At 38.4% G+C, this 25,176-nt stretch overlaps 1 protein-coding gene across 1 annotated transcript in view; it reads left to right on the top strand.

The window, feature by feature from the left end:
- LOC108704677 (solute carrier family 12 member 9-like) overlaps positions 1-25,176 on the top strand; it is a 114,698-nt gene that overhangs the window by 25,685 nt on the left and 63,837 nt on the right. The window lies entirely within an intron of this gene.

Here is a 25,176-nt window from a genome sequence, read left to right as displayed (position 1 = left end):
AAAATAAGCAAAGGTTCTCCCTGCTAGAAATAACCCATGTTGTGCCGGTGATTTTTCCTTCTTTCACGCTGAACTCGAGGTTGCCAACGCCTCCTTCACTGAGCACCGGGAATTCGCCTAGGACAGGACGGCCAGGGTGTGCAAGGGTAATTCTTTCTTCTTGCTCCTTTGAAACATTGTTTCTCCCCTTCTCATTTTACTTAAACACGGCACAGGTAGTATATTAGCAAAGCAGTAGTACCTGCACTGTCCCCTCCCAACCCGAACCCTGCCCAGCCCACTCTGTCTCCTCGCAGTGACATCACGAAAGGGGGGGCAGGTGCGAGTCTATAAATTGACAGGATGGAAGCAGCAGTGTGAGGGAGCGGAATTAATCGCTCAACTCAAACCCAACCACAGATTTTTTGCAGGCCATCCTGCACATCACTACAAAGGGTTTCTCCTGCTTGGGTGCTACTCTCACGTCTACCGCTAGGTAGGTAGGGAGCACTTTTAGCAATGCAAACTATTTCAGACATCATTTTGAACTGGACAATGCTCAAATCTTCTCTAGCCTTCAGGAAACCTGCTTTTTGGAAGGGTAAGGGGGTCTGGGAGGTCAGAAATCATTGTCTCTCATTGTATTTAAGATATTTCGGCCTAAAGTTCCCACTGCCTCTCAGTGTATAAATTGTAAATGGGGCTAACGTTCCTTGTGCCTCTCATTGTATTTTGGGTGCCACTACTTCTCCCCCTCATTGCATAATATATTTAAGATCTGGAGTTATTGTTCGTAGAAATCAGTGTACCATTATATACAAGTGGATGCTGTGTCTATGTATATCTATATCTCTAGCTGTACAAACTAAATAAAGCTAATGGTACATGGACCAGTTTTTCTATAGTGTATTTTAGCTGGAAGAGAAATGCCGGAAGCCACCCTAAGTTATTGGGAAGTAGTATAGACGGTTTTGCCTGTTCACCCACTCGCTAACATTTGGGACAGTAGCAGCAGTGCTGTTAGCCCATGGAGGAACTATCCGTTCAGGCAGCTGAATCCTTCAACAGAGGTGTCAAGGAGCTGCTATCTGGTTAGCTGCCCATTGTTCTGCTGATAGGCTGCTGGTGCAGGGGAAGGGGGTGATATGACTCTAAGGGCTAGTCCACACGAGGAGATTCAGGGAGTTTTTGTCGCCTGGCGACTAATCGCCTTGTCTTTTGAGCGACTATCTCCCCGAACTGCCTCAGCGTTTTTCCCCATAGGCTACAATGAAAAGTCGCCTGCGCTAATGCACACGCGGCGATGCATTTTCAATAGTTGCCCAAAGTTGCCTCAGTGATAGTGATCACCACAATCTTTTATTCTATATACTTTGGTAAGGATTGCTTTTTCCCTTATAATATAAAGCTGTTTTTTGAGAGAATATTACTGATACTAATTCTGGAAATAACCTGGCGCTAAAGGGCAGGGCACACAATTGTCACTAGTCCCTCTACATGAATGATTCTGCCTGGAAAATGTATGTTCTGAGGTATAATCACCCTTAATGTGTGACTAGTGGAGCTTCTCTATTGATGTGAATGGAAATTGACCCCACGGTGGGGCCAAATATAGCCGCACTCAAAATGTCATGTGTGTGTCCATTGCTCAAAGCCTTCATTTCACATTAAACAGGCGATGGTAGGACATTTGCATCCTAATCTCAGAAATGGGACATCTTTAGGTTTAACAATTTTATTTATAGGATATTGTCGTTATGCCTGTTCTTTAAAACAATAACAGAACTGTAATTCAAAATCTTGCTTGCCTGGCTTCTATACTGTATTTTATAGAACATATCCACATGACAATCCTACTTTGTTTGGAATAGAAAAGTTTAATCTACATATTGTACCAGTGAATGTGTTAATTTGGCAAATACCAGAGGACCCTGTTTTGTGCTTATGCACTGGGGTTTATAGATGTCCCTTTTCATGCAGAGCTGACATCCAGTTGCTGACTCATGCACACAATTCCTACATGGGCTTCATTTGAGAGCTGCCAATTCCTATCAGGTACTGCTGTCAACCTCATTCCCTGCCTATAATGTGACTTGATTATCAGTGCGTTGCTCGTGGGCAGGCATATGGAACAGGCATGGCAATTAAAACTTCACCATCGTTTAGCACCTGACTTGTCTTCTGATTGCATTACTTATGATCATTTCTATTCAGTTTTTTTTCTCTGTAAGGACAATATGAATTTGGAAAGATAGAAAGGCTCTTAAAAATCTGTAAAAGTTTGCAGTAAAGACATAAAGCAGTCATTTTTCAAAAATGGGGCAAACTGCCTGCTTTCAGCAGCACTGTATTTATTAGAAACAGATGGGGAGGGGTGCACGGTGTCTCCTGTCCTGCCCCCATAGTGCAGCAAGTGCCCAGAGATGCAAGTGCCTGTTGAACAAGCAAGATTTTCCTAACCTTACATAGAATTTAGTCAATAATTTACTTACACATACTTGAGATTTTTTTAACAAATGTTTTGCAATATACTAGTAACATACTACTACATCGGTAGTAGTGGAAATTAATTTGGTGGTAGTCATAACTGGATTCATAATGTTCAGCCCAAATAGCACTCTGTATATTGTGTTCTGTATCTGAAAATGAAGTCCCCCTACATAAAAATGTTTGATTAACCCTTAGTTGTATGCTTACATTAACAAACAGTGCGCGGTGAAGAGTAAGTGGAAACAGTAAAAAGCAGGGGGAATCTATTGATAGATAGGAGAGGATGTTGCTGGTAAATTTATCATGACAAATTAACAAACATACCATACCATTTGTGATAAAAGAACATCCCATGACAAATGTGTTAAGTGTGCATATTAGGCATGAGTTTCTATGAATTCCATTCAATGGTTAGCCCTTATCTATATTTTTGAAGTTGTTTTAAAGCCAACAAATTCATAAATATTATGTTATCGTCTGAGCAAAATGATGACTGTACAACAGGTGAAAGTCATATTAATGTATTACACTGGAAGGTAATAGCAGATATAATGCAGTAGATGGCAGATTGTTTCTTCAGGAGTAACATTTCGAACACGTTACCGGTAAATGTTGAAGGGCAAGCTTATATTTACCTAAACATTTTCAGTTTCCATCACATACTTTGCTCATGTCAAACAGGTTGTTGATTCTCCCATGTCTGGAAGAACCCTCCCATTGAAGTAAACTGAACTGTGTAACCAGACCCCCTTCTGCTTCACATGGTTGTTTGGTTGCCAGAAAAACTATTGGAATTATAATAAATGGTATGATTCTGTTAACCAGAATTTACACCTACTAAAAAATCAGTATGAGTAACGGGAAATTATTTTACTTTTAAATTCTGAAGTTCCGGTGTTTTAAATTGGAAGCCCTAATGTGCAGGGTCAACTCTTTTCTCCTGTATTGGTCGGTGTCTGTATGTAATTTGTAGGTCTCATATATACAGCATTCTGATGCAGCACTTCAGAATATATTGGCCCTGTACACATATATGGTAATAATATAAGGGAGCAATGACAGTCTGCCCAAAGATATTGAGAACCTTGGTGGTGGAGTTAGCTTTACTCTAGACCTAGTTAGTAGATTATTGGCTCACATAGGGGACTTTCTTGACACCCTGTCAATATCAGTTAGAAAATCTAGTTGAGAAAGGACTGTAAAAATATACTGTATATGAAATACCTATTTGCATTTTTTGAAATATATGTACTATTTGACAGAAAGCCAGATATAAAAGTACCATATGATTACCTTACGCTGGTGATATAGCCTCCCTTAATTAAACTCTGTAATCCCATTCATGAGATTGTTAAATAATATCTGTTTATTAGGCAATTAGGTAGTATGCATTTCAACAGAAGTTTATGAAGTTCCTGCCAAAGTAGGCCATTTCATTTTTTCCACGCTATTAAATCCAACCTGAATATTTGTGAATCATTATCCCAGAGGCCATACATTAGCAGTGGGTCATTTCTCCTCTACTGTAAGAATGGAAGTGAAGACTAATAAAATAATGTGTCTGTAGGAAGTACATTGCACGTGTGCTATTCTAATCAAGTTAAATGCCAATATGAAACATAATACTATAGTTAGAAGGCAAGATCCCAGCAGAAATAGGCACAATAAACATTTTTATTGGAAAACCATTTCTGTTTATATTTTGTTCTCTTCATGGTTGTACTTTTAAAATTGTTCAGATAGGGTTGTAGTTGTAGACATTTTCAATTTGGCATCATTATCAAATGAAAAGATAACACTTCATCCTTTAGAGACTATTTGATGTTTAATCCAGTTTACTTAGCCCTTCCTAAAACCCAAACACCTACTGACTGGCAGTTCTGAGGAGGCAGTGACTCAACTATAAAGAGTGCAAAATGTAATATGATTACAATCGCTGGCATGCCCCGGGGCAAAATTGGTTAGTTTTACCATATTTAACCAGTGAAGTAACACACAATAGCTGGTACTTTTATGAGAGGTCTCAGTTTTGTAATTACCAAGATATTCAGTCATTTAAATCCAATAAAGTATATTCTTACATATACTGTACAGTAATAGAGGTTGGGAATCACAAGCCAAGGCAGAATAAATGCTATTTAGGTTTTTATGGTGTGTCCACACAACATGTTGAACAAGACAAGAAGCTGCTGAAAGTTGGCGAATAGACCCAAAGAAGAGGAGAATGAAGAAGACCTTTAAAGGTAAGTTTCACTGAACACCAATGGTCCTTATTTTTATTTATTTATTTATTTTTACACCATGGCCACCAATGGTCTTTTTTTACTTTTATGGGAGACCCTGGCCGCTAAATTTTTTTTTCCGTACTTATAGGGGAACCCTGACCACCAATTTTGTTTTATAACTTGTAGGGGGGCTCTGCCCACCAATGATTTTTTTTTCACTCAAAATATTTTTGTATTTTGTTCCTGGTTCTGGGGTGGGGTTTGGGGGCAGGATCAGTGGTGGGGCTTGAGGGCAGAATCTGGGGTGGGTGGGGACCAGGGTGCTCAGAAAAATCTGCTGTACCGGGCCCCATGATTTCATTCTGCATTTCAATTGAAGTAGGTTTCAAGTAGGTTTCAGGGATGACAGCAGCAAACAGATCTGTTACTGCAGGAGACCAGGGGAGAGGTGCTTAAATCTGGGAGAATCTAGACAAATACCAGGAAGTTGACACGTTTAATATCAAAGGTAAAAAAATTGGGCACCCTTATGCAATGTTCCTTCATATTTTGTGCAATATTATTTAATGTTACCACATATTATTTTAGACACTGAATGCATCATTAACTTTTCAGGGACCTTTTGTGTTCTGGTTACAATACACTGGTCCCTCACCTGTAATTGCCATTCTGTCTATCTAACCAGTGAGATTTATGCATTATTGTGTAAAACCACTGAGCTTTAATCTGTTATTTTTTTTTCTCCAAATCACATACATGTGCATCTAACCAATTACATTGCACCATTCCACTCAGCAGCACACTGCGGCAAGAGAAGAAACATTTCATGTTTGCAGAGGTGCTAAGCTGCAACCAGGCTCCTGTTTTACCCCCAAATCACATGCCTGCACATCTGACCAATGAGATTGCACCATTCTGTTTTAAGTGCATTTTAGGATTGCTGAGGGTATCCATTAGAACCGGAACAAAATCATAAGGACTTTGTTAGCATTACATTGGTTATGTTTGGTTAGTATTAGCTGACCAAAATATCAGATAAAGCATGATTAGTTTGGTATTAGTTGTCCACAATTTTGTGCAACAGGCAACAGGCTACATACAGTACAAAGTTGTCCGACATCTGCTAGTTCATGTAATTATAATGACAAACAAACCACATCTAACAGGACAATTCCTGTTTTCTAATAGAGTGCTGGGCACTAATGCTATTGCATTAGTCTTTCTGGAGTCCAATAGTTGCTTTTGTATTTTTGTGATAGAAATAGTACTATTCTCCTATTGCTTTTCCAACCTTGTTTCAATTAAGGGTTTATTTCCTCAACATACAGTTTCAGCATTGCCTAGGCTGCTATTGCCTTAATTCTAGCTGGCCGCAAGTGATCCTCACCATACTACCAAACATCACCTCCAGAAGACATGCAGCTTACAGGCGATTTCATCCTAACAAGGACTGGCTGCTTCTGAAGTTGAGGCTGATTATCCTCTTGATCTACAGCTTCAGCCTGCCTCCCTTTTCTCCAAAACATAAAAACTACAGCTGAAGATGCAGATATAGCATCCACTGTAGGTCACACAGGAAAAAAAATTCCCATAACATGTTCTCCCTAGCTAAAATGATGTAGCAATCTGGTTTATGTGGGGTTATTTAATTTAATTGTAATTTAATTTTAATGTAATGTAATATGACAATTCTAGAGTGGTGCAGTGTGATGTAAATAAATGTACACACATATTTTCTCTTTGTACTGGATTATAACAAAGAAAATCTGAGCGCTTGTTGCTATTACATACAGCACACAGGTATATAATTTAATATAGCATGAAAGCCTAAGAGCGTTATGTAAATAGAGATACAAAACAATGTATTTTGCTTCAAAAACGTGCCATTGGTCAGCATATAACAAAGGGCCTACATTATAAGATTATGGTGTGTGAAAAATCCTATAGAGATAATCTTTTCTTGATCCTTGATCACATTAATCTTTAGATAAAGGAACAAGCAAAGAGGTAAACCATCTTAAACAATTTAAAATATGTTGTCATTGAGATAGTAAGGAACTACAAACAACAAATTCCATACTAGTTTATCCGGAGGCTGTATATTTACTAGATATACTATGGTATATTTTTTATTTTAGCATAACTAAATCTAAATTATATCTGGTTGGAGTTCTAATCAACAAACTGATTTTGTGCATCACATATAAAAAAATTCTTTTTCTCATTTCTCTCCTGCATTTACCTCATTGCCCACTGAATCAAACCTGGGCATAAGGTTAATAATCTGAGTGCAACTGAATGCAGAAAATCTTGTACAGTTTAATGCCATGTGGAAGGTGTACTTTTCTTGTGGACAATGACGTTGATTATTTCACAGCACAGCTTTACATATTTTGCTAATGGATTTTGTGTCTGCTTTGCTAGTACAGGAAAACATGAATATGCTCTTTCTAGCATGTCATGATTTGTAGGCATTTTATTTTCAAGTGTTATGCCATATGATTACAGGACTTGTTTTATCGCCACACTCACAACATGTTTTCTGTTGTTGTTACAAACATGTTAGAAATATATTTGATTGGTAAGACTTGTGCTCAAATATGTCTGTCTTGGATGCACCCAGGGTAGAATTTGGGTTATACTAGAGACGTTGACCCTTAAACTGAGTACAAAAGAAATCAATAATTGCATAGATATAGTAAGCAGGTAGTAAATACAGGGTTACTTAGTCCCTTGTGTCCCCAAGAGAGGGAGAGAGAGAGGGGGAGAGAGAGTGGCCCCCCACATCAAAGTCTGCCTGCTGTGACTGCTTTCCATATGTAAGCTTTAAAAGGTGTCATAATTGACTGACTGATTTTTTACTCACCCCACCGTGCAGATTCTGGCTTCGGAGTTCACGGCAGCCACCTTTTTCCTTCGGTCTTATTTGGAAGTTTTAGCGCAGTTGGAGTAAATTTCCGGTCCTGAACCACTGCGCATGCGCCGAAAGTCACAAAAATTTCCGTAATTTTTTTCAGACATTTTCGTGACTTGCGACGCATGCGCAGTTGTTCGGGACTGGAAATTTACTCCAACTGCGCATGTGCCGAAAATGCCATCAAGACACGAACATTCCCGGAGAAGAAGAAGATGGCTGCGTGAACTCTGAGGCCAGAATCTGCACAGAGGGGTGAGTAAAAAATTAGGGCATTTGCCCAGGGGGGCACGTAGGCTGGGGTGGAGGAGGGAGGGGGGTCTCACCAGGGTAGGGTTTTTTTTTATTACAGGTTGAATGCTGCTTTAAATGGGTGTGGTTTAAACACAGGGAGTGGCTAACACTGGGTTTCATTATTGGTCCTCCACCTTGTAGACCAGAAAAATTCCGGCCCTCTGTACCACAGAAGTTGAACAGTAATGTCTCACAGCATACTTATAGATTTCAATGGACATAAACCACTAATACTTACCTTGCTATCGAATTGAGTACTTCCCGAGTCAATATATTAAACTCTTACTTCATATCAATGCTACATTAAAAAAAATACACATATCATTATATGAGTTGGCTATACAAATTTCTACAATTAAAATGAGTCTATAAAGATTTTCATTCATATAGGTCTAGTATCTAGAAGAAATAAGTCTAAAGTAACTGGACTTTCTGAGTATTCTTGAAAATGCTTCACACTCATCCGAGCTGCTTCTTCAGTTCAACTGATTGGTAGGAAATCCCCCAGCATTTCAATACTTTCCAATCACAGTGGTTCCATTGAGCTTATTCAGGTAGATGGCAACTGAAAGTCACAAATGTGGAAGTGTGATCCAGTCACAATGGTCCCATGTTTTAGACATGATTTATTATATGTGACTGGAACTGTGAATTGTTGGGAACTGCCAGGGTAAGTAGCATTGTACGGTGCTTACAAGTGTTATTGCAGGCCCCTTCTATTTATAATGGCTTGGACCAGTTGCTTTAGACATATTTCTACTAGATACAACCTTCCAAAGGGAAGCCCACAAATAAATATTAGTATTCTTTATGGTAGAACATGCACTATATGGGTAAAGAAAACAAACAAAGGCGAATTACCAATCCTGTGCTTAGATACTAACTGTAAATCCGTAATATTTGACCTGGCAGCTGTGTGGCACCTTCCCAATCGTTCGATTCGAAGGATTTAATCGTTCGATCGAACGATTATTCCTTTGATCATCCGATCGTAGGAATAGCGCAAAATCCTTTAGACTTCGATATTTAACCCTCGATATTCGACCCTAGCTACTGTAAATGTGCCCCTTTCTGTCATTTGTAGCATGAAGATAATATTACGTCTAAATTGCCTCATATCATATGCCCTTTTAATGCCTATTTGCAATCTAAACATACATATGCTAAGATGTGGGAGGAGCAGTTGGTGAAAGAATTCTAGGAGGAACAAAGGGCCAAAGCATTTAGTGCTATAGAAAGTATTTCCCATTTCAATATATATATATATATATATGTAGGAACATTTTATATGCCAACTTGAACTATGTCCTGTCTAGATTACACAAAATCTACTATAATTCTGCTGAAAAATGTTGTAGAAATTATGGCAATAGAGCCAGTGTGTTGCTCTGTCTGGAAATTCAGCTTGACAGCTCTGCTTTTCATCATATCAGTATAGAACAAGCCAGGGAAAGAGAACATGTGCCATTCCCAATGACTAGTTGTATGGTGAAAGTTGCAGTTACAACTCTAAATCATCTTGAAATTGAAGGGTTCCTATCCAGAACCAATAGTATTTTTTAGAGCTCTGCAGACAAAAGAAATAACTGGCCATTTTTACTTTACAGTAGTTCCTTGGACCGATAGCTTGTTTTTATTGTTATACACCCTGGTCTATCTATTTTTACAGCCTGTTTGTAATGTAAAGCATGAATCTGTCCAATCTTTTTATACATTACAATCCTCTGCTTGGAAGGTAGGAAGTTTATTAACTGATAGCAACCAATCAGCAGGCTTCCAATTTTCGTGGAAGAGCAAGAAACAGCTTTGGAGTATCATTAAAGGACCAGTAACATAAAAAAAATTCGTTAGTACACATCAAAAAAAAACACCAACACAAATTATACTTTAAAATCACAAAGCCTTTATTATGGCAAAAAAATGCCCAATAACAAATACCAAAAGTTGCACAACCACAACTGAATTTTTTATCTAAAACAATCAGTTTAGTATTGCTCTGCCGGCATATTTCAGCTGATGGACAAACACTTGCATATCATTCATATGAGATAGATTGGTGGGTTTGCAGCCCAATGTGTGCTTTGTGCTTTTTTGGGCTGAAAACCACCTGCCAATATCTATACTAAAATCTACTACTAGTTTAGATATTGGTGTATGTGTAATTTGGCAGAATGACCAAAGAAACATGTAAAATGGTGAGTTTTGCCTTTTATTTCTCCCCAGTAGGAGATGTAAGATGCAAAGGAGATGTTACTAAACAGTGTAAAGGATTTTTCTGTCTGGCACTGGAAGATGTAGTGTTCTGGAAGGAACAGGCAAGCCAGAAAATCCATTCCAGTGGTCAAGTTTGCATATTGGAGATCACTTGCTACAGGAAGGTTGTCCTGTGGAAAGGTATTTAATTGTAGTGAAAATGTTAGGAAGGTCTCAGAGCAAGTCACTGAACAGGAAGGTTACCTGTCTGAGTTAGGAACTTCCAGAGGGGTTGGGGGTGCTGCCTGCAACTGCAAGGAGCAGAGAGAGATGTGAACAGGTGACTGAGCGTCAAAAATGATAGAGAAAAGCTGGAAGGTGAGACAGGCCAGAGGCTGGTGAGCTGATAACCCAGGACAGCAGGGCTTACTGAGAAGCCTGGAACATTCCAGATTGGGGAAGGTACCCTTTATGTTGAGAACCCCAGAGTGGGCAAAAATAGCTAATTTTGCGTGTACAGGCAGTCCACTTGTCACAATAGTTTAAGTGAATGTATGGAGGGGTGAATGAGTGTGTGTATATGTATGGACAATGGGTTTCGTTTGGAGGGATTGAACTTGATGGACCCAACCCAACTTAACTATGTAACTATGTCAATACTAATTTCATTGATAGGTGGCACAAAGATTCTGTCATAATGCTGTGAAGTTCAAAGAAGGGGGATAAGCATTGAATGAAACTTTCTTCAACCTTGGGTGAGGGAATACCTTGATCCATCTGTTTGATAAAAAATAGATTTGCTGTAATTCAGAAAAAAAAGAACATTACCAACACAGGCCCTAGTTATTACACTGTCATAAATTGCATGGTTTTCACACTTGGATACTGAGAAAATAGTGCAAGCAAATAAATGAATATTAATAAAAGAAGAAAATGTGGTTTTATTCACATTGAAGGGATTCTCGGGGGCCCAACACAAGCCTTTTGCTGGGAGAGTCTTGCCTTGTGGCTGCATATGCCTAACAAGATAATGTCAGCGATTCTTTTAGTAATATATGATTGAAAAAGAACTAGCTACATTACAGAGCTGCTCATTGGGGAGGCACTCATGGTTAGCCCCTTGTCCCCCTGTTCATGGGGAGGCACACCAGGATAACTCCCCATCCCATTAAGCATCTAGTTCTCATATTGCTGTAGTGAAGGATTCTGACACCTTGCTTTAGGAAGATGTATTGGTCATTGCAATGGGCACTCACAGCAATTTTAAGCAAGCTTTTAGAGCTCTGATTAAATATTCAGCATACCCATCGCTGACTCCTATTAATACAAACGACATCTTATTTAATGGGGTTTGCTGTTCTGAAGATTTTTCCAAGAAGGAATTGTGTTGCGGCCTTTTTGTTAATCACAATGGACAAGTCCTACGTCTGCTGCACTTTACAATGTCATTCATTTTAGGAGTGATTGTATTCCCTGTACCCAGCTTGCTCAGATTTCCCTACTCCCATGGAGTTTGGCTCCTTTTCTCTCTTCTGAACTACTTTGTCATGAAGCAGCTGTCAGCATCCTGTGTCCTATATATTACTGTTATTTTTTAGTTTATAAAGTGCCAGCATCTTCTAGAGCAATTATTTCTCACAATGAGAACCATTGAGCACTTACTGTTTGCACTGAGCCAGCAAAGCATTCCTTGCTACTTCTAGTTAGTTTTAAGATCCCTGTCACTAAATAAAGGAAAACGTGGCAAAAGACCTTATTGTTCCTATGTGAGCAGCTTTTACTATTCATACATATTTATTGCAATACACCTGTACTTTTGCTGAACGTTGGATATTTAATTCATATGTGCTGCTTTTAACTAGATAGTCGAGTTTTCGTTGAGACTGTACACAAGCAGTGGTAATTGCCCACCGAAGGAAATCTCTACTACAGTAACATGTTAGCAGGGATTTCCAGGTAATAGACAAAGTTGTATAACATATTTACACTGGTGTACACAGTGGTGTGACTACCATTGGTTCATGGCAGGCCAATGCATCAGGGCCTGCTTCCCTGGTCGGGGTGTCTGTAGTCCTGCACACCTGTAGGTAGAATCCACTGTAGCCCAACCAGTCCCGTTGCACTGCAGAGTCTGGTAGGTAGGGCCTTGGTGCAAATTCTGCCCAGTGGCCTGTAATCCTTTCATCATGCCACTGTTTATCTAGGACACTTACAGGCAAGTTGTGCTTCTGATTTAGGTGGGCAGGGCTAGCTGGAAAGTGGGTGAGACTTCAGGGGTATCATTGATGCAAGTGGGTGTGGTCAAGGTGGATGAGAGCATAAATTGTCATGAGGGCATGACCATTTGTGGATGAGGGCATAAATTTTGATGTTCAAATGTTGGGAGGTATATTTTTTCTACATGGTGCATCTAAATAAGTTAGTTATTCCCAAACTATGGTGCTGCCCCCCCTTTGGATCAGTAGCAGGGTGGGCTCATTTAGATACTGGCAGGCAGGGGGCGTGGACAAAATAGTCTGTCCAGTGATGTGGAAGTGGTGGGATAATTACACAGAAATGTGGGGAGATTATTCAAGGGTCTACCGGCAGCTCCTGTATGGAAAAGAGAAGAGAAAAGTTACTTTATCAGCTGATCTGGGGCAGATCAGGGGATCAAGTGATCAGGCTAGGGGCTGAACTGAACAATTTAAGACTGAGATTTGAAGTAATTATGTTTTTGCTCTGCTACATATTCTGGGAATTATGACAGAATTACTGATACCGCGGCATATTTCCTATATATGATATTTCATAGGCAAACAGGACACTGAGCAGAGGTTGGCCCTTCAAGTGGAACCCTGACTAAAGTTGGAACTTTTGGAAAGCTTGAACCTAAAATGTGTGACAGTCATAGAAAGTTGTGTGTGTGTATATATATATATATATATATATATATACACAAGAGCCATGAATATCCTGTAAATTATATTTTAATGGTGCTTAGTGATGTCATCATGTCACCCCCCCCTATGAGGATATTAGAAGTCACCTTGAAGTTCCATTATATTTGTCAATAGGAGGTACTTTATTTACTATATATATCATTTTTATGTATTATATAAACTCTGCCTAGAGTTCCCTTGCATGACTGTCAGGTCAGTTTGATATTCAGAACATTATTGCTCTGCTGAATTCTCCATGCCTCATTTCTAAATGCCAAAAGGTTAAGAGAACTCTCCAGCTCCTCTGGTAGTACATCAGTCTCTGTGTCTCTCTAGCTGTGCCATATTCCTCAGTTTAGTAGAAACAGATGGCAGTGATTAAAACTCAGAGGGGCTTTACCTTGCCTTAGGCTGAGGAACGTGTGCAGGGGGTACAATGATGACTGATTTTTCTATTCTAAAATTAAAAACACCACAAGAGGGTAAAAACAGTAAGAAAATGCTCATGAATGCGAGAAACCTCTCTTTGACCCCTCATCCCTTTGTTAAAGCCAGTGCTGGGGGGCCTAGGAGTACAAATAACTCAAGTTAGGTCTTCACAAAGTTATAGAGGGGTTTCTAAATTTGTTTTGATATAGGGGCAGTAACGCATGGTCGTACCACTGGTAACCCTTGTTTGCAAATACTATATTATTTATAATAGATGTATTTTAATTGTATTGTACTGAATTTATAGCAAAAAGTACGGCACATATAATTTAAAGAGTATATTCATTTTAGAAGGTATTTTCTTTTACTTATGTGTTGTATGTTAAAGGTCTACTCTCATCTTAAATACACCTTACAGAGAAAGGACAATAGCTCTGCTGCTTAATTAAGCAATACAAATACCACATGGAGTCATATGCTCACAGTGTCATAAATCTACCATTGGCAGTCTGCAGAGCCGAGAAGGGTTAAAGGGGTGTTCACCGTCAAGTTAACGTTTAGTATGTTATAGAGTGGCTAATTCTAAGCAATTTTTCAATTAGTTTCAAATGTCATTGACCCCATCTAAAATTAAATGCTCTGTAAGGCTACAAATGTATTGTTATTGCACCTTTTTATTTCTCATCTTTCTATCTAGGTCCTAGCATTGTTGCTAGGGTAATTTGGACCCTAGCAACCAGATTGCAGGCATTGCAAACTGGAGAGCTGTTGTATATAAAGATAAATAACTCAAAAACTGCAAATAGTAAACATGAAAAACAGTTGCAAATTGACTTAGAATATCACTCTCTACATCATATTAAAAGTTCATTTAAAAGGGCATCTGTTGCTACAAAAATGTTATCCCCCAACCAAAGGAGCTGGCTAAGAGTGCCTATACTCCAGTTTTAAATTGCGCCCGTACCAATTCAAGGCCACTCGGTGTGAGCAGCCATGTTGGAGCACATCAATGCACATAATGAGCGAATGCTGCAACTGGCTCATCATGCGCGTGATGTCATAAGCTATTTATGCGCATGTGCTCTCACCAACATGGCGGCTCACACAAGGAGCTCCCTCCTGGTGTGAGTGTTCTAGTGCTGGCGGGGAGCATTTTTTTTAAAAAAAAAAAAAAAGCTACTGTTACCCCAGCCAGAGTGTAGGTTTTTATTAGCCTGCACCTTTGGTTGAGAATAACAGTTTTTTACAACAGGTGCCATTTAAAGGTGAACAATTCCTTTAAGGTATTCAGGTTTTTGAGATTCAGCAAGTCTAATTTAGTAAGAGGACTAATGGCAAAGAGCCAAACAGTTTGCAGTCCTACAGAGTTAAAGGAACAGCAACACCAAAAATGAAAGTGTTTTAAAGTAATGAAAGTATCATGTATTTTTGCCCTGCACTGGTAAAACTGATCTGTTTGCTTCAAACACAACTATAGTTCATCTAAACAAGCTACTGTGTAACAATGACGGAAATTGAAAAAAAGTCTATATGGCACAGGTTAAATAGTGGATAACAGATAACATCATTATGTTCTACAGAGCTTATCTGCTATCTGCTGTGTAACCTGAGCCTTTTCTCATTTGAATGGCTGCCTCCATTGCTACACAGCAGCTTATTTATATAAACAATAGTAGTGTTTCTGAAGCAACCACAGCAGTATTACCAATGCAGGGCAACATTACATTATATTTCTATTACTTTAAAACTCTTTCATTTTTTGATGTTACTGTTCCTTTAGATTGAACTCTACTCAATTATTTTGCATAATGAAGGAAAATGTAATTTTAAGAAACTTTCTAGCATACATTAATGAGAAAATGTTAATCAGCTGGCTTTTGTTACATTGTTTTAATGAGTCAGAACCAGCAATGCAGAGAATAGAAGAGTCAGATATTACTATGGGCAACATTTAGCCTGGAGAGTTAAATATAAAAGTTTTATTGCCAGCCAGTCTTTCATTAGTCAGTACACAACAAGCATGTACAACAGCCATTGAGATATTAATTCTACAAGTTCAGTTTATTCAGCAGGCTTCATGCTGTGCTGGGACAGACAGAGTCAATATGAGCAAGAAAAAAAACAGCTCCATTTTAAATTGAATTCACTGGCAATTTAGAATAAGTAATTTTGGCCTCCATATGAGTTTGCCTGTGCACTCACCTTCTAAATACTCTCCCACGGATTCGGCTATCCTTTTGCTTGTTTTGGTTATTATTCTGTAGATTGAAATCCGACGACGCTGTCAAACATAGCATCTGCAGGCTGGCTGAGCAAAGAATTAATTAGGGGGGAATTAGGCTCCTTGGGCAGAGCTGACTAAAGAGGCTGATAAACCAAGATTCACTCTTGTGCACAGAAATACATTTTTGAAATTGCGACAAATGCATTGTCTCATGTTATAAAGAATATTTTTGCCCAGGGATGTCAACCCTCACTCCACAGTGTACAATTCTACATTATAAGTTTCACTTTGTAAAAATGCAATAGTAAAAATCATTATGTGACTTCTTAAATCAGAAACTAGAAAATGGATGAAACTTTTATCCTTTTAAAGATCTGATGGGATTTGTGCAATATCGTTTGCGCAATAATCAAGTGATAATAAAACATTGCAAAGGACAAATGAGGATAAAGGGCATTTTCTTTTAGCACATGCAGAGCTAGGTCCAAACTACCACAGGTAAAGCATGCACACCTATGTTTTCTGTGCACCGTTTACTGTGAAATGACAAAAAGAACACTGTACTGCAGTTTCCTTCACTCATTGCATCCATGCTGGATGATTAGATTGCACCAGCTAAATTGTACTCGGTTGAAAGGATTGAAATTAATGCCCCAATTACATTATGCCCTTATTGACATTGTGGTATCATTTAATCTTCATACCCTTTTCAAGGGGCTCCATACCTTCCTAATTGCACCCTGGTAGGTATTGGAAATATTAAAAGTCTTATGTTTTGCATCAGGGTTATACTAAAATGAAAGCTCGAGTTTACAAAAATGGAGATTTTACTTACCAGTTATCAGTTTAGAAAACAATGCATGGTTATTCCATTGTCTTTTTATTACACATTCTTCAGTGATTGTCCATTATTGATATCAATCTTTTTCCCAGTTGTGATAACTGCTTAATTTTATGCATTTATATGTGTATAATAGAGAGGAAACTGTTGTTACATTTCTTTTTTATTTAGGCACTAGGGGGAAGCAAGCCCTAAGTTTGGGTCTTGGTAAGAATTACTTTGGAAGGTTTTCATGGTGGGAATGTCCAAAAGCTTAGAGCCTACATAAGGGGGGTTGGAGAAAGGCCATCTTGAATGGAGACACCAGGATATTAGAAGCAAGAGGCTTCCAAGGCAAGGCCTTGTGGGTTTAAACTGTCTAGTAACTCTAGCTAGTGGCAGGTGAGTCTTGTTATTGCTTACCTCTGATGTGAGAGGCAGTTAGCTTAGCTAGCAAGGGCATATATGGCCCTAGGGATGATAATAGTGGGGTAGGAACACATATCCATCTAGAGTAGCAGCTGTAAGCCCAGCTTAGTCCCAGGAACATGAAGCATACAGAACAGGAGCATAGATACAAGCATTTAGCCCTGTTTAAAGACAATCTGATCTAAATTTAATTTAGCCACTAAAATCCATTATATAAACTATTATGAAAAAGTTCTGCTACGATCGGTGAACAGGAGAATGCAAATTGAAGGCCAGGCTCAAGTGAGCTTTCAGTGTTGGTGATCACAACATTGGATGTATTTCAGGCACAGTTTTAGGGGTGAAGGCCCTTTTGGTTGTCTGGTGAAGAGTTCATTTTCTGCATTTTTCATGCTAAAAGACATTTCTATTTTCAGCAGTCTTTAAACATGGTAAAAAATTAGAGCACTGCAGCTACAATGCTGAAGGGAATCACACTGTAATATAGCCAGTGATTTATATAGTATATGTGACACATGCCAATAAGGCATTGCTCTCAATGATTTTCATTCTTCACCCCCCCCCCAAAGAAAGTGCAGCAACATATTCATTAAATGGAAAATAGCAGACTTCTATAAAAATGTCTGATATTTTAATTTAGCACAGGCAGTGTATAAAAGGGGAATCTAAGGAAAGATTGCCTACAGTACAAGCATTCCTGTCACATCTCTCCAAGGCTGACTGACTGTCATGCAGATAATCATGGGCTGTTTAACAGCCCTGGGTCGATAAAATTCCTTTACTGGCAGGGACATTTCGACATGGAGAAGCAGCAGCATAGTCCGCTGGTACCAGAGGTATAACAAAAGTATCACACATATACCATGAGTGGGAAGTAAAAAGAAAAGATTACAGTGAAGTTCTGCAGATACAATTAGGGACATGTCACCTACAGCTTTCTGCTCCTACGTAACAGGTATCATCATCATCTTGCTGAAGATAACAGCTCTTGTAGTTCACTTCAGATTTATAGTATGGTAGCCCTTTTGAAGGGCAGAACATTAACATTAGGAGCAAAAAAGAATTCAGATCAATTTGTGAAAATGGCATAGGCTATTGTAAAGTTAATCTTATTAAATGTATATATCTGTATGCTAAACTTGGGAGGCTACATGTAACCTGCAGAAGGCAAGCAGCACTTGTGACAGCTACAATCAGAATGGCGTTATGTGGAGTTAAACTTTCCATGCAAAATTTACTCCTAAGGGAAATCAGAGCTGCAAATGACTCCAATGAATAAATCATAAAGCTCTCACTTCAGGCATATTTTATATGTTGGGAGATGTATAAAAATCTGACCGTGTCATATGGAAAATGACTTCAACATTTCAGAATAGAATGCAGAGTATTTAAAGAGACTTCATATGTGACAATGCATTTTGTGGCCAGTCATTCCCTAAACCTTACCTTGCTGCTGGGAACAGTTTTGTGAATTTAGATGTGTACTGGCACAAAACCATAGTAATTGGGCATACATTTTACCCCCATCAATTCAAAGTCTGAAATCCAAAATACCTGTTTTCTTGGCATTCAGAGTTGGTGCCGTATTGACAGGAACCTTGTGCATGTACATCACGTATTCACAAAGTTGACTTTATTCAAGATGGTCCTTTTTTTTAGAAAAAGAGTGGCGACAGATAAATTAAATGTTAGAACATAGCAAACGGCATGACAACTAGCTGGGGGATTGAAGAGTAAAATGATAGGAATCAACAGGTAATCTCCTGCTCACTTGTGCAGGATTGGGAAAATCTTTGCTCAGGTAGAAAAATGATGCATTTTTCAGATCTTTCAGAACATTTTCCAGGACTAACAGACAGTCTGTAAAATGAGTAGAATTGGGCTCTAAAGGGCATCCGAGTGCTTACTGAATCTCCTATTGCAGTGTATTATATGTAATTTGGAAGCCGTGCACACCTCAGACTCTGTAAAGAAACACATTTCTGCCGTCCTGTGGTATTTAGGTTAAACCTGTAGACTGATAGAATAACCTGTCCTGTATGGCAGGATATGTTTTCTCTCTCCTCCAGGAACTAGTCAATGCTGTGTTCTATTGTAAAAAATTAAACAATCATAATTATATGTGACACAATGGGGTATATTTATCAAAGAGTGAAGTTAGAGATCGCAAAAGTCCGCTAGAGTAAAATTTTGCCACTTTCCACTAATTTCTATGGTATTTTGAAAGACACATTTATCAAAGGGTGAACTTTCACTCTTTGGTAAAAACACTTTTAAAAATCCCATAGAAATGAATGGAGAGTGATGGAATTTCACTCAGAAATCAGAATGTGGCAACCTATAACTTCACTCTTTGATAAATATACCCCCATATTAGGAGCAAACACATTCCCAAATTATTCTTATATATAGACAGCCTCCAAAAAGTACTGCCAATGTAAAGTATAACATCACTGTTGTAGTGTACTAACTTAACTATGTCATAAGTTGCTAGACACCGACAGCGTTTGTAGTATGCATATCTATTACCTACTTGCACCTCCTTTTGTGGCCACTTTGCCTTAGCAGGAGACCACAGGCAACTGTCATAAAGAGTGCATTAACCACAGCAAGTCATTTTGGGGTTCTTTGTGCAGGTACTTTGATGGTACAAAATGTGACCTTGAGTTTGTATTATAAGGCATTGGGTAGGTGTGCAGGGTGTTCTGCCCCAGGAAGAATTAGAAAGCTATTTTTTGGGCTGCTTTTCTTGGAGTAATTTTAAAGTGTGCCATGTTGTCTGTCCACTTTACTTGCATGGGTTTTTAAAGATAACAGCACAGCTGCTGGCAGGTTTAAAATGTCATGACTGGATAATGCAATCTGATGCAAATGTTCCCTTTCCTATTATCCAGCAGAAAATGACATTGGTCTGTAATATAAGCTACATGGCTGATTATTAAATTCTGATGCTAGTTGCACTGGTTTCTGTGCGGCCATGTATTAATTATCTGTATTAATTACTAATCAGCCTTATATTGTGACATGTATATTCTGAAAAAAATATATATTGTGAGTTGTTCCCTGAGCTCAGTAAGTGACAGCAGCACAGAGCATGTGCAGTGAATAAGTAGAAAAGAAGAGGAGCTACTGGGGTATCAGATCTTCCCTGCTAAAGGGCGGTGGATGCCTTGGGCTGATAGCCCAAGACGAAGGGGCACATTTACTTAGTTCGAGTGAAGGAATAGAATAAAAAAAACTTTGAATTTCTGATGATTTTTTTGGCTACTTCGACCATTGAATTGGCTACTTCGACCTTCGACTACGACTTCGACTTCAAATTGAAGATTCAAACTAAAAATTGTTCAACTATTCGACCATTCGATAGTCGAAATACTGTCTCTTTAAAAAAAACTTCGACCCCCTACTTCGGCAAGTAAAACCTACCGAGGTGCCATGTTAGCCTATGGGAAAGGTCCCCATAGGCTTTCTAACAATTTTCTGGTCGAAGAAAAATCGTTCGATCGATGGATTAAAATCCTTCGAATCGTTCGATCGATGGATTAAAATCCTTCGAATCGTTCGATTCAAAGGATTTAATCGTTCGATCGAAGGATTTTTCGTTCGATATTCAAAGTCAAAGGATTTAACTTCGACAGTCGAATATCGAGGTTTAATTAACCCTCGATATTCGACCCTAAGTAAATGTGCCCCATAATGTACAACATTTGTAGCCTTCTTTAGTAAAGCTTTAACTCTCTTTTAAAGGGGCAATAAACAATTTTCTTAATGAAAACTGATGTAATTCTAATTAACTTTCCAATTTAATTTAAGGGGCAGATTTACAAAATTAGAGTGAAGAATTCGAATGTAAAAACTTCGAATTTCGAAGTATTTTTTGGGTACTTCGACCATCAAATCGTTCGACTATTCGACCATTCAAAGTACTGTCTCTTTAAAAAATACTTCGACCACCTACTTCGGTAGATAAAACCTACCGAAGTCAATGTTAGCCTATGGGGAAGGTCCCCATAGGCTTGCTGTGATTTTTTGATCGAAGGATTTTCCTTCGATCGTTGGATTAAAATCCTTCGAATCGTTCGATCGCAGGATTTGCGCAAAATCGTTCGACTTCGATATTCGAAGTCGAACGATTTTAGTTCCCAGTCGAATATCGAGGGTTAATTAACCCTCGATATTCGACTATTGATGAATCGGCCCCATAGTGTTCAATTAGTTTAAAATTATTTGTAAATGCACTTTCTATCTAAAGCAGTATCAGAAGGTAACAGATATATTTGCTGACAATGTTGCAGCACTTCTCTTCCCTCCAGCAAAGATTTACACAATACCTTGACCATAGAAAGTTGCCAAGCATTATGTATAAAATACCAGTTGGGAGACTTGCACTGCTTCTGTCAGCAGACAGAAAGGAGTGCTACAGATTCTAATGTGGAGTAAATATAAAATAAAATAGCACTATATATATATATATATATATATATATATATATATATATATATATATATATATATATATATATATATATGCATATATTTATATATATACTGTATATTTTTTAAACTTACTGTTTATTCAAGTTTAGTATTTTGCACAAAATTAAGAAAAAAATAGAAATAAAGTGAAATAATATGTCATAACACAATAAAATAATATGAAATAAAATATTAACTTTTTTTGCATAAAGTTTCTGTTGTCATTCTTACTGATTACTTTACAAGGGATACAATTTATATTATTTTTTTAATGATCATATGTGTAGTTACAATCAATTAATTGGTTCCATCAATCAGTTTTTCTGTATAGGTGCTTTTCTGTAGGTGCTGCTGTGCTGCACAACCCCTTATATTATCACATGTCATCATTACCCATTGTTATAAATGGTAAATAAGGGGAATCTAAATTCCCATCCCACTAATAGGTGGTAAGTATCTACATGACAGGGAATTTGGTGTAGGGCCTGTGAACATATATTTTTTACTTATTCATTGTTAGGCCACTGACTTTGCTGTCATTCTAGTGGTCTGGCATTATTTCTTTCTGATTCCTAAGTAGTGGCTGATGTGACTCTCATAATGTCAGGGAGGGAGGGCTAAAGGGGGCGGCATTGCCCCCCCCCCACTGGTTTCTATCTCTGCAGAGTGCACTCATAAATAACATTTATTTCTGCACTTTTGATTAACAAGAAAGGGACCAAAATGGGTTACAATTATAGCTGTCACATCCTAATATCTTAATGCACAGCAATAATTCTCCAGCATGCAGGAACCTGAGTGTGTCATTCATATTTATATTTGTGTTATGAGTAAAAGGTTTCATGTATTCTTGGTTTTAACCTATTAAACCCTATAGGGACCTTGAATCTCTCTTAATCTTAGAGTAATCCAGAGCTTTTATTTTTGTTTTACCGGTAATGCTGAGAATTTTATTGCTGGCATAAAATGAAATCTTGTTTCGCTCCTCACATTACTGTTAATAGAAGCAAATGCACCTTGGAGTCCTGCAATGTACATATGACTTGTCCATCAAACAGAGCAGATTTAACTCACTGTATGACAGGATATGAATGTTTTTCTGCATTTCTAGGTGCAAATGATTTTCTTTTCAGCAGATTATGGTTACCAAATATCTGATTCCCTAGATACAGATTGGACAACAAGGGCTTCCACGTTTGCTGTTGGAACCTTAAAACTCTCAGCATAACACAATAGAATCTAGTTGTAGAAAATCTGGATTGTCACCTATTTTTATTCTATTCTATGCAACAAAGTAGATATATCATTGCAGGACAGATATCAGCCCTGCATGTTTCAGGCCATGAAAATCTATAACATTATAATGCACTGTAAACAGCATTACCATTAGGAGAAGGTATGTAGCTCAAGGAAAGCAGAGGGAAGTATAGCCTGTTCTGTTGGTTTGCTAATAATATAGTGTAAGGATATGAAATATTTACAGTTCTATTTAGGATGTCTCCTTAAAGTTTAATACAGCTCAGGGTTGGGCTAATTCACAGTTGGGGTTTCCCTTTCCAGGTTAAAGTTCCCTGGCAGTTTCTCTATTGGGGTGTCAAGTGTCCTTAGTCTTTAAAAGTAGATTTCCCATTTGAATGTCTCTCTTCGTATTCCAACTTTTGGAGGAGATGCTCAATATCATGAGGTAGAAATATGCCTCAGTTGGAGTATCTAGCGTTAGGACATCCATTGTTATAACTCACTCTACTAGTGAAAGTTAGGTTTAGGGAAGCTTGAGGCTCCAATGGTGAAAACATAAGAATTATTCTGCCCAGAAAAGTATGCATTCAGAGGGTAATGTAATAAATAAATGGTCTTAAGTTTGCTACTTGTCTAGTAACCCATAGTAACCAGTAGGTAGCATCTACTGGTCAGTTGTTTGAAAACAAGCATTTAGGGTTGCTAAATGTGGGCCAATGTAAAACACTTTTTTTTAACACTGTATTTGTACAGATTTGTAATAGAGATGTGGTTGTAACAAATATCCTGCCTGCAGTACAGTTTTGAGTTCCAGTTCTTAAAGGAGAACTCAACGTCCCCCCTAAGCTTCCAGGAATTGCCCCCCTCTCCCTCCCTGCAATGTGCTTTAATGTAAAAAAAAAAAAGCCTTTAAAGAATTTTCACCCTTAAATGCAGAGAAGCACAGCGGAGCTTCCTGTCACCATTTTGCGACTCTTTGTGTAGTCGTCGGGGGCTCCTCGTCGCCACAAAGCCTGCCGGTGCATGCACAGTTGGGCCAAGCCAGGAATCGGCTTCAGCTGCGCATGCGCACATCGGCGTCATAACCGAAGGCTACACAAAGATCCGCAAGATAGCGACTGGGAGCTGCGATTCTCCACATTTAAGGGTGAGAAATTTTTAAAGGGGTTTTTTTTTTCACTAAATCACATTGCGGGGATGGGGTAATGCCTAGAAGCTTAGGGGGGGATTATGGTGAGGGGTTGAGCTATCCTTTAAGAAGGATATTAATGAGCTGGAGAGAGAGATGTACAACTAAACTGGGAAAGGGTACCAATGGGAGAAATATAATGGAAGACTGTCAAGGTTAGGGTTGTTTTCTCTGGAGAAGAGGCACTTGCGAAGGGTGATTATTTATAATACATTAGAGGGCATTATAGACAGATAGGGGGGATCTTTTTTCCTATAGAAAAGATCAACAAAATCTGATTCCCCCTGTTTAGAATTTAGGAATTGAGCATTCCTTTTGGAGTAGGTTGTTCTTCATGGTGAGGGCAGTGAGGTTGTGGAATATCCCACTGGGCAGATTCTATGAATGCCTTTAAGAGTGGCTTGGTGATTACTGTAACAAGCATAATATCTAATGTTAAAATCACTAGCTAATTAGTATAGATATTGATATATTTATGTGAGTGCATGGAGGGGTCGGTATGTATATATGTGCACTGTGGTTTGTTTGGAGGGGTTGAACTTGACAGACTTTGGTCTTTTTTTTTAAGCCAAATGAACCATTCTCACATTATACCTCTACACTAGTCCCAGTACAGGAGAGGTGGGCACACAGAGTGAAGTGGGCATTATCAGGTCTGTGGTTTAGGCAACAGGAGGTGCTTGTGAATGGCTGCTTATTGTTGGAGACAATTAACAGATTACACAGTATTTTGTTTGAATTTGCATTTGCAGTTTCCATAGACAGTTACCCAGTATCAGGATACAGAAACAAAACTTATTATTCAAGCTCATAATTTTCCCGAAAATATAAGATTAATTCTGTGCATCTGGTAGTAGACATAATTCAGGCTCACTGAATGAAGTAGAAAGAATTCTTGAAAAAAACGTATTTCTAGCTCAACGTATTAGCATAACAGCCACTATGCTGTTACATAACGAAAATACACAAATCACAAACAAAAAGACAGTTTCAACACATACATTTTCATTTCAATATTGTGTTTCCACTTATGCACAGCGATGTTCTTCCAGTATATTTATTTCCAAAGTAAAGTGCAGAATGTTTACTGTAGGAGCAACACAGTTATGATAAGCCAAAGTTTGGTTGCAATGTATACAGTATGTGGATGGGAAGGTTTTGTAAAACTGACAGATACTGAACGTTTGTGTTACTTTATTATTTTTATATTATACTTTTAATATATAGCATATACACACTCTTATTTTTCCTTTCAAAATATGAATAACACAAATAAGTCGCTGTCTTTTGTACCACCAGCTGTTAGAGGTGTAGGGTGTTGTAGTTGAACAACAGCTGGAGGGCCAGAGCTTGGA

Source organism: Xenopus laevis, chromosome 5L (assembly GCF_017654675.1).
Source record: "Xenopus laevis strain J_2021 chromosome 5L, Xenopus_laevis_v10.1, whole genome shotgun sequence".
Classification (NCBI taxonomy): Eukaryota; Metazoa; Chordata; class Amphibia; order Anura; family Pipidae; genus Xenopus; species Xenopus laevis.
This window is presented reverse-complemented; position numbering and strand designations above follow the sequence as displayed.